This window comes from Cajanus cajan, chromosome 2 (genome assembly GCF_000230855.2).
Source record: "Cajanus cajan strain Asha chromosome 2, NIPB_CcT2T_4, whole genome shotgun sequence".
NCBI lineage: Eukaryota > Viridiplantae > Streptophyta > Magnoliopsida > Fabales > Fabaceae > Cajanus > Cajanus cajan.
In genome coordinates, this window is record NC_138518.1 from 9298074 (window position 1) to 9310105 (window position 12032).

The window sequence follows — 12032 nt, forward strand, 5'->3', positions numbered from 1 at the left end:
AACAGTACTTTATAGAACTAAAATTAATACTTGGGAAAAGTATTTTTTGAAATAATAAATTTAATGTTTAATTTTCAAAAGTGTGAAAAGAGAGGAAATACTCAAAGAAAAAAAACATATCTAACTTATTACTTTTGACATTGTCAAGAAAGTTACACGTTCCTACAATATTGTTGTTCACTAGTTTTAAGTCTCAAGTGTGTGTGAAAACTAAAAGAAATGGGAAAGAAGGTAACAACGTGAAAACTAAAAGGAAAAAAGGGAAAACAGTAATGTGAAAATAAAAAATATTAAAACTACCCATTAAAACAAGTGAAGAGTAGAAAAAATGCAAGATGATGCATGTATAAATGGATATGTGAAGTGAATGAGATGTGTGAAAAAAAGGAGAAAGTGTTATATTAAATATTGGAGATAAAAAATAAAAAAAAAATAGATAATGTAAAAAGATTGAATATATCTTAAGAATTTATTTATAAAAAGAAATAAAAAAAGAAGAAAAAGAGTGTACTAAAGAGAGAGACATCACATGTTCCTGGTTCAATGCTATTTTTATTTTCCTGTAGCTTTACGTTCATGAAAAGAAAAAAAAATTCTGGATTAAGTTTTGAAGCACCCTATTGGGAACATCTTTGAGTATTTCATTTTCTGTGTGCTCCTTTGTATTTTTATGTTGGTTGATCATGTTGGAATTAGTAGATCTATGAAGAGGGAATCATACGTTGAAATTCTTTTAAAGCAGAAAGTGCTTCGAAAATTGTGCTATAGAATAATGGTTCTATAAAGAGCATCCTGCTCCAATTATTGTGTGTAAGAAATGTCTTCTTTTATATATATATATATATATATATATATATATATATATATATATATATATATATTAAGTTTGTAAATTTATTTAATTTTTAAATTTATATTATTCTTTTAGTGTATATAATTTAAAAAAATATTATTTTAATTTTTATATTCAAATTTTATTAAAAAAATCTATTAAAGATTGTCACATAAATTTTATTTGTTATAATATTTCTATCAAATGAAAGCATCATACTAAATTTAACTGATAATAAATAATTGTCTCAATTTATTATTTTTAAATATATTATTGAAGATTCAGAAGATTAAAATAATTTTTTTGAAAATATTATAAGATTAAAAATAATATTTTAAAATTAAAAAAAATTTACTTTAAATTTTAAAAAATAAAAAATATTTAAACTTTAAATTTCTATTTGCAAATTGTCAAACGATGAAAAGATAGGATAGATGTTTTGTTAATTTTAGAATAGGTTTGATTTGTATTAAGCACCGTTGTAAAATTATGCATTTTATGAAATTGAAATGAAGACAAAAAAAGCTCCACTCCTCCCTCCACTACTTCGTATGACCGGCCAATCGGTTAGAGAAATCTTTGATATCATATCAAAAAATTCTATTTTGTTCTAAAGTTATACCGTCATATGGATAATAAATAAAACAAAATATTATGCATAAGAAATATTAAATAATTTTACATTCTCATCAATCATAAATTATTCTATAAAAATTATCTTAATATATTTATACTAATATATAAAAGGGATATCTTTTTTGGTAACTACCTTGGTTTTCACTTTTTTTAACCATTATACCCTTTTATTTTAAAAAATTAAAAAAATTATTTTTTAATCAAATTTAAGAATTTAAAACTAATTAATTATTTTCACAATAAATATTTTTAGTTTTCATTTTTATATAAATTATTTTATTCTTTATTTATTTTTTAATAACTACTTTTTTATGAGTAATTTCTCATTTTTTTAATTTTTTTAATATAATGCAGGCACGCAGTGCGTTTTTCCTGCTAGTATTAATAAATTTGAGACACTTTATATTTTTAAATTTTATTTAATAAAAATATTTAAGAATTATTAATATTTGTTACATCAAGTAATATTATATTTAATTATCAAATTTTAAGGTTTTGAATTTGATTTTTTTTTTAAGAATCATTAATTTTTATATTATTTATATTATTTAAAAATATAAGAATAAAATCGTCTAAAAAATATATACACTAAATCTAACTATCCTTGATATAATATTAATAGGTCGAGATATGTTGTATTTTTATATTTTATTTAATAAAAGTGTTTAAAAACTACCAATATTGAGTAGTCAATATTGTATTTGGTTTTCAAACTTAAAGGTATTGAGTTTGGATCTTATTTTTGTAAGAATGATTATTTTTAATATTTAAAAAATTTAAGGGTAAAATTATCTAAAAATAAGTATGCATAATGAGACAATCTCCTTTATTATATATATATATATATATATATATATATGTTAATTTCTTCTTAAAATATGATTTTATATAAAATTGAGTTAGATTTTAATCTTACTTTCTAAAATAGTACAGGGCCGGATATTCAATAAGGCAATTAAGGCTTTCAAATTTTTTAATAGTAATATTATTCATATAAATTAATTTTTAAAAATTAATAATATTTGAGATAAGACCCAATATTTTATAAGACACATATCTTATATTTTTTATATATCTTATTTTCTTATTAATAAAATTACTTAAAAGACCACAACCCATTTATTAGTTTTTGTAAATGAAAAGTTACTCAATACTCAATAATCACTACTATTTACTTTTCTCTTTTACAAATGACAGATTTTTAACCTCTTTATTTCTTCTATAATGAATATAAGTAATGAACAATTATTACCTTATATATTAGTGTTGTAAAGTTGAGTGTTTTCTTTCAATCGAATTTCTTAAAATAAATTATATAATACAATTTCTTAATTAATTAATGGTATTATACTTACGGTTTATAGTCATTAAAAATCTAATTAATATATATATATATATATATATATATATATATATATATATATATATATAATTGATAAGAGTAGTAAATCTAAAATTCTCGTCATAGTTTTACTATAATTGATAACATGACCTATTCTCGAAATTTGTTCACTTTACCCTTTTACTAAAGCCAAACTCATTTTTATTTGATTCGTTTAATGTATATTTGCACGATGAAGGGAACCCAACCACAGATTGTTGAAGCCCCACATATAAAAGTTGGATTATATAATTGTTGTCACCATCTTTTTGGGTTCCTTTTTATCATGTTGGGTTTAATCTGGTCAAAGATCAAGCGGAGTGGTGACCCAAAAGAAAGTAAGAGAATTGTTTTGTTGAAGATTGTATCCACCCACCTAGCATGTAATAATTTAATCTTTCTGGAATGCTTTTGAAGGAGGCACGCAGGAACCTGCAGTGCTTAATTAATGACATGCACTAGAACACAACTACTTTATAGTGGTCCAACTTCTCAAACATTATGTTACAAGCTTTGACCTTGTTGCTCGGTTGCAAACACTGTCTTACGATAGATGAAGCAAAATGCTAACACAACACATCGAAAGCGAAATAACATAAGCAGAAGGAACAACAACTGTGACCATCCTTCTTGCAAATACAGTTGTGTGGTTGACCTATCAGCCTCGGTTATTTATCATCAGAGACTCATATTTTCACTATTAACTGTATACACTTCAACTGCCATAGAACTATATATTAAGCGTAGATAAGAAGAAACAAAAGTTAAAGCAAAGAAGGGGCTTCATTCTCCAAGATTTGAATAAAAATATGTTGCACCAAAAGACAAAGTAAGAGAGGGAGATCAATTTATTTATGGAATTTAGTTTTTCTCTCTTTTGGTACATCGGTGTTTCAATTTTCAATAGATGAGCAGGAGGATTATCTATTGATTTGATTCTATCCACATTTCATAAAAACGATTTTACTAATAATAAATTAACCAAAGTTTTGTTTTATTAATGTGTTGTCTTGAACCTTTAACATTCACTTTACCAAACAACGTGGGATGATGGGACTATATATCAATTAAATCAAGATCGCTAATTTATTTATTGTTATATGGTCATTGTTCTCTAAGATTTGTGAACTTATCAAGATATATATAATTGTTATACGACCATTCCTGATAATGTAAAGTTGTAAACTACTCCTGATAATGTAAATTTGTAAACTACTCCTCCCTCACTTCTATAATGTGGTGTGTTTAATAATGTTACTTTTCTCTTTATTATATAATAGGTATTGTATTTTAAAAAAAATTAAACTAAATATCATATTAATTTTTTTAATATATTACAAGAATATTATCATATACTAACACATATCCTATAGAGACATAAAAATAATCACTAAGAGTTATTTTTACTTATATAATAAATATAATATATGTTGGTATATTGTTAAAATATGTAAATAGATGTTATAGTGACACACAAAATATATTTTTAAGTTTATTCAAAATAAACATTAAATTATGTGTAATTATATGTTAAATAGATATATACCTATATATATTATACATATAGTGACACTTTTTATATGTTAAAATATTTGACACTCATTGGACCGTCATGATTTTGTCCTTTAAAAGGTGTCTTGGTGGGTTAAGGAGAGAGTATTTATAAACTACTCTTAGTCTTGACTCCTAAACGATGTGAGACTTTTAGGTATACTGGAACACTAGTAATATTAGTTGCTTCTTTTCATTTTACTCCTTATAATATATTTTAGATAATAATTATTGTGTTATATTATTTCTAAAAAAAATATAATCATGAGGTTAATTTTGTAAAGTTAATATTATTTTTATATATTTATTCAATTTTTTAATTTGTATTAAAAATCAGGGATAACATTTATTATGAGACTGATTATTATGTTATGTTGTTTCTAGCAAAAAAAATCAATCACAAAATTAATTTTGTAAAATTATTTTTTTGTGCGTATTAGACTTTTTCTGTGTAAAAAAATTTGAAATAACATTTATTAGGAGATCGAAAGTAATTTTGTATGGTTCTCCAAAGTCCAAAACACAAGTCATTAGTAGATCTTGTAATTTTAACATTAATTTTTTTATTATTATTAAAAGTAACATTATATATTTGCTAGTTATATGAGGTGACATTATAGTTTCACGTGACACTTGGGATGCGCGCACCTAAACCATCCTAGCAAACAGGACGTGACACCCCACAATGGAAATCGCAAAGAATAATTCATGCATGAAAAATATGGTGTACAAATTAAGACAGTGATGTATCAATTAAATGCATAAGTTTATATTAAAAAAATAAAAATAAAAAATGCTTTGTGTGTGTGTGTGTGTGTTTTTTTTTCATTTTTAATTTATGGAAATTAAACATGGATGGGTGAGTTTACAAATCCACTAAGACTCCCGTAATGTTGAGTTTAATCAAATGTAAGATTGTATTATTATATTAAAACCTTAAATAAGATCTTCTTAATTTTAATTTTAAATTTTTTTTATCTAATAAAGCAACAACACAAAAATTATTTAACAAATAATATATTTATTTAAAAGTATAACTTAATTACATTTGTAGAGTTTTGTTTTTCTCAATTTACAATTTTTGTCTCCTATTTAAAATAGAGATATTTATCTTTTTTATTTTTAAAATGTGATTTTTAATTTAATATTTGTTAATCGTTAAATTTTGACATTATACACTAATTTATTACTATTTAACTGATGTGATATTTATTGATATGATATATAATAATAAAGTTTTTAAAATAATATATAATTTTTTTGTTTATATATATTTTAATGAATGATTAATATATATTTTATGAATAAATTTTATTTAAATAATTTTTAGTTTATTTTATCTCCAAATATCATATTACTAGATGTCATATTATTTAAGTATGAGTAAACATTAAAATTTAATAATTAATAAATATCAATTTGATGAGAGAATTAAAATTTAATATTTTTAAAATTAAAAAAATTAAAATTACATATTTTTATGATCTTGTGACGTTAATTAGTTCTAATTTTAATTTTTTTTAATTACGATTGAAGGTCAAATATTATTCTGAATAATTAATATATTTTAAGTTGTAAGACATCATTACAAATTATGTGTCAAAGAAATATTTTATCATTAAAGGTTCTTCAACTTCCCACTATCTTTCTCTCTAACCTAAATTTTACTCTTCCCTTGTATGAATACATGAATTCTTGACTCTTAAGATTTTATATGTTTCTCAGATCTTAGACTTTATCGCTCCACTCACTTAAGCTACCACGATGGTTCACTTAAGGGAACTCGTGTGGCCTTCTAGTGTTGTTATCGACCTTATTAGCTCACTTAAAAGTATTGGTGTTCAAGCTTAAGCTAGCAAGGTTCTTCAATCTGCTTTTGCTCTCAACCTTAACTTGCTTAAGTGAGTATTTGTCTTTGCTTATACAAGCGAACTCTCATTCATAAGTTGCCCTCTACCTTGCCTCATCTGAGTGAAGGGCAATAACTCTTAGTGAGTTAGTGTCTTCAAAAATTTGTACCTTTTGACTGACTTTTTCACTTCTCCTTTTCTTGTGTTTATCAACATACAAAAACATAAAACATATTTACTAAACAAAGAATTTACATGACAACAACCAAAACCAACTTTTATGCTTGTTTTAATCAAAAATAGGATTCAAAAGCATAATACATACTCAATAATTACCTAAACTTACTTTATATATATATATATTATCCTGTTAATGAGTTAAACAAGTTAAGCTCAAACTTAATTCTTTTAGCAAGCTATCAAGTTCAATTTTCCACTTATTAGATAAACGAGCCAAAATTTAAAAATTTAAACTTTTTCACGAGTCAAACTTAAATTTTAAGAGAGTACTTCAACTTGAATCAACTCCTTTACACCTTACTTAGACATTATATTTAATCTTCCTAATTATTATTTAAAAATTATTACAATATGACCTTATGTGAGGGAAGTAATTATAAACATTAAAAAAAAAAATAGTGTTAGGACAAGCCCACAAAATTCCAATATTATCATTTAGAATCAAACAGTGAAAATTACAGAAATTTCGAGCCCAACACAAATTGAAACTATCAACACCCCTAAAAACATTATGGAATAAATGTAAGACTTGAGGAATAAAACAAAACTATCCATTCATGATCAACCTCACAACAACAACGACAAAGTCATAGATAGATTAGTTTATAGAATCTACATCCTTTGCTGTGGTTTGTAACTTTGTATTATTATGGTCGATGAGGGAAATTAGATGATTTCATTACTTGATTAAAATCCTTAACACGGTTTAAAATTTTGAGTCCGGAAGTAAAAAATAAATAATTCTATGTTTTTATTTGGTGGCTATATTTTCTCATCTGTGATAGGGTCCAAATTCTATAGCTGGTAGTAGCGAAGTAAAGCAAAGAATTATATTGCATGTGTTGGGTTCAGTAATAAGACAAAGAAAGCACGCGTACACCACAACTAACTGTCGCTTTCTCCATAGTTGGATGCTAACCAACAAAGGTTGTCCTCCTGCCTTCTGGATTTCCTTTCTTTTAAACACATCTAACAAAATTCTCTCTCCGATTGATTGTTTAACAATTTAGAACTTGAATTTCTTATATATATTTTTTATTAAAAAGTTTAAGCTAGTTTCTTATATACATTTTTTTTTATTAAAATGTTTAAGTTAGTTAGGTTCCAGAATTCACCAAGATCTTTTAATTTAACAATTGAATTTTTTGAATTTAATATAAAATATGATTTATTAAGTAGAATAAGTACATGTAAATTTATTCTTTTAATAAGTAGATTTCTTATTTTATATATATATATATATATATATATATATATAATATTTACTTGAAATCTTGATTAAGAAAATTGAGTACAATATTTATTGAACCAATCACTTGTTGATAAATAAATTTATTATAAATGACAAAGTTCTTTCTTCATATATACTATAATGTAAGTATATATTCAAGACTTAAAATTCTAAAGGCTTAAATATGTTTTAATCTCTTAAATTTAAGATAAATTTATTTTTAGTCTGTCAAATTATAAATTAATCTTTTTAGTTCATATAATTTCAAAAAATCTTACTTTAGTGATCTTATACTCAATTTTCTTTAAGGAAATTGTCAAATATTGTTGTACAACTAGTATCTCTGTTGATAAAATCATATTTAAGTCAACTCTAAATTTATAATGATAGCTGAAAGGTATAAATACATCTCAAAAACTTTTCTACCTCCACTTTATTGTGACTCTTTTATCTTTAAATATATATATATATATATATATATATATATATATATATATATATATATATATGTGTGCGCGCGCGTGTATTAAAATATTTTTTTAATTAATAATTTTACAAATTTTATCTTTTAGTCTTTATAATTTAAAATAGAATTCTTTATTTCATATACTTATATTTTAAAATTATTTTTAATTTATTTGTAATGTCATTTTCGTATGAGTGATATAAGTTTATTAAATCTACGTGGGTAGTGTATTTGTTGTTTTGGACGATAATGTGTATTTAATGATGTATTACATAATTAACAACAATTTGATTGTTCATATGAATCACATTCGGACATAGTAAATATTGACTATCTATCATTCATACATTTTATTTTTTTCTCATAAACTATTAAGTAACATATTATCTTCCACAAAATCAAATACATTAATATTATGTGGATTTAATAATTTCATATCATTCACACGGAAACAACATTATAAAAAAATATCAATGATGACTAAAAAAAATAAAAAAATGTAAATATATACTCCAAAATTTTTTATTTTAAATTATAAAGACTAAAAGGTAAAGTCAGTAAAATGATAAAAATTTAAAAATATTTTAACCAATTATATATTACAAATGTATTAAATAAGTGTCTCAACACTACTAATTAGTTACTTATTAAATTAAAACAATCATGTACCAATACTTCCATCAATTATATTGAATGATATATACATAAGCTTACATATAAAGTAAAAAAAATATATTAATAAATACATAAATCAATTGGCATAATATTTTTTCATCTTAACAAGTGATCTGAAATTCAAATTATTGAGTTTATAATAAAAGATATATATGGTCTATTATAAAAAAAGTAATTTTTTTTTAATTTATTTATAATATATAAACAAACTTGCATATAATGGTCCCCTTTATGCATAAGGTCGGGAATTCCTTCTCTACTTTTTTCTGGGATTTGGCACTTGTCACTCTCGCACGGCTTTTTCTACGTTTACCAACAAAAAAGAAAAATTATCCTTTCACAAGAATATTATGAAACCGGGGGGATCGCTTTGAGGAAAAGACAAGTATTGATACTCGCTGTGCATGTTACATATAGATTTCATTCTTTTTTAATATTCTCTTGCAATTTCAGAGTACCATGCTTTTTCTGTATAAGAAATTAAACAGTTTTTTTTTTTAATTTAATTCACAATTAAAATTGATACTACTTTATTTGCCTTATTTTACTTTTATATAATAAATTATTAAATGAATTATATATACCATGTAAAATAAAAATATTATTATTATATGGTACACAATTTTTTATGAAGATAAATGAATTATATCAAACTAATTTTATTCAAGTCAACTTGTCTCAATAATATTAGTTTAATTCACAATTCAATTCAAGTTTGAACTGCATATTTTTTTTTCAAATTTAACTCGATACAAATTTCAATTCGTTAACAATTTTAGTTTAACTTGTTAACTCGAATCACATAAATGAAAAAGATAAATTTTTTGAATTGTGTACATTTTAAAATTTCAATTTAATAATAATTTTTGATAAAATAATCTCTTAACTTTGTTTAGAAGCCAAAACATAACTTATTCTATTAATTTTATAAAATTACAAAACATAATTCTAAAAAAATATAATTACAATCAAAACTTAAATAAAAAACTACATCTTTCATAAAGTAATAGAAAATCTATTCAAATTCTTTGAATATTGTTAACCTAGAATTTAATTTTTACAATTCTTTCAAATTTAAATGAGTTGAAATTAAATAGAAAATTAATTATAAAAATTATATATTTATATGTCGAAATGATTTATGAGTCAAAAGAACTGAATTATTTATAATTCAAGTTCAACTCATTTATTTATAAATAATTTTATACATTAAATTAATATATATTTAAAATTTTCTTTTTTAGAACATGTTTTTTATAATGTATTATTTAAAAAAAAATTGGTTAACAAAATTGTTTTATACTATATAAGAAAAAATTATTATATAATTATGATCTTCTTTTTTTGTTACTCTTTTAAAACTTGAGAGCTACCAATTATGATCTTCTTTTTTTGTTGTGGAAAGAATTAGAGAATTTTCTGAATTTAGAAAATGAGGATTAATATTTGGAGCATAAAATATCTGTTTGTTTTAACCAAACAAAAAATGTTTGTTTTCCTTATTTCTTTTTTCACAAAAGTTGACCTATCACTAACTAAACAATACAGTTAACAGAAGATAAAAGATGATTTTCAACCTAATTGCGAATTGTAATTGGATAAAAGTACCACTTTTCTCTTGCAAATTTTAACTTTCATACGATCTACCTTTTTGCATTGAAATTATATTTAATAGCTAACATATTGATTTATTGAATAAAAAATCTCACTTCGTACAACTATATTTCTGTCGCTGTCTCCCACGAAAAACACTATTGCAAGAGAAAATGCCGCAAAATGTTAAAATCAGACATAAATAATTTTTTTCTTTAAATATATTTTTAATATTTTAAATTTGTTTTTAATCTTTTAAAAGTGTTTTTTTACACTTACAATTTTTTAAAATTTTATTTTAATCTATCATGACTTCAATAATATATTTAAAAATGATAGATTGAAATAATTATATAATATCACTTAACAGAAACACTAATAGATATATTTTATATAATTATATTTAACAAATTTTTTAATAAAATTTAATATAAAGACTAAAATAAAATTTTAAAAATTACCAAACTAAAAATTTATTTTTAATAAAATTTATTTTAAATTTGAGAGATTAAAAATAAATTTATCTTAAATTTAAAAAATTAAAAATATATTTAAATTATAATTAGGACAAAATTCAAACATATCAGTTATCAGCATAAATACTTTTAGAATGATTCTTCAATCTGTGTTAAAGTTTCATCTTGAAAATATAAATTTACATTCAATGCAAATCTTGATATACATTTATATACACTAAATAAAATCTTAATTTTAACAAAGAACAATAATAACACTTTCATTAATTTTTATGTTCAAGTTTTGTTAACAAATATTTTAAAAGAATTGATAGATTAAAATTAATAACTTGTTAAATATTATATTTGTACTATCCGTACTGCCATGCCGAGCTCAAACTCGGTATCATAGCGCAGAGTGACCTCGGACACGTGCTAGACGACGTCAGTCTGGCATCCAAATAGATCATAACTGATCTAAGGCCCAAGGCCCAGAAAAATTCTAATCTACACGAAGATACGTGCATTACTTATACGAGACATATATTCCTGCAAATACTAACTTTAACATCGGAGTCTCTTTTACAAGTACCATCCCCATCTTGGAGCATCCAACATACCAGTGAAGGAGGCTCGCCGATCTTACCCAGCAGATCGTCTCCCACGACCGATATCCGGTAAGAACAATATTAAAGTTTTGAGAAAGGTTAATTAATATTATTAAATTTGTTTATTATATTTTTTGTCATATATAATATTACGATGTAGTTTTTAATTTATAAATATAGGTTTTATAATATATAACAATTGAATTTTGTAAAAATTTAGTAATGATTACTAATATTAAAATAGTTTTATCTATTTTCTCCTTTTTTATTATTTAATTATTTGTAAAATAAATAACAAAATTTTATAATTATTGTTTTTATATGAATTTTTATTTATATTTACTTTAAAATTTAGTAATAATTATAAATATTGTTTTCTGATGCCGTTACATTTTACTATATTAATGTGTTAATGCATAATTATTAAAATTTAAATTTAATTTTATAAAAATAGTATCTTGGACGGAAAATACTTTTAATATTAATATTTAATACTTAATACTAATATAATGTT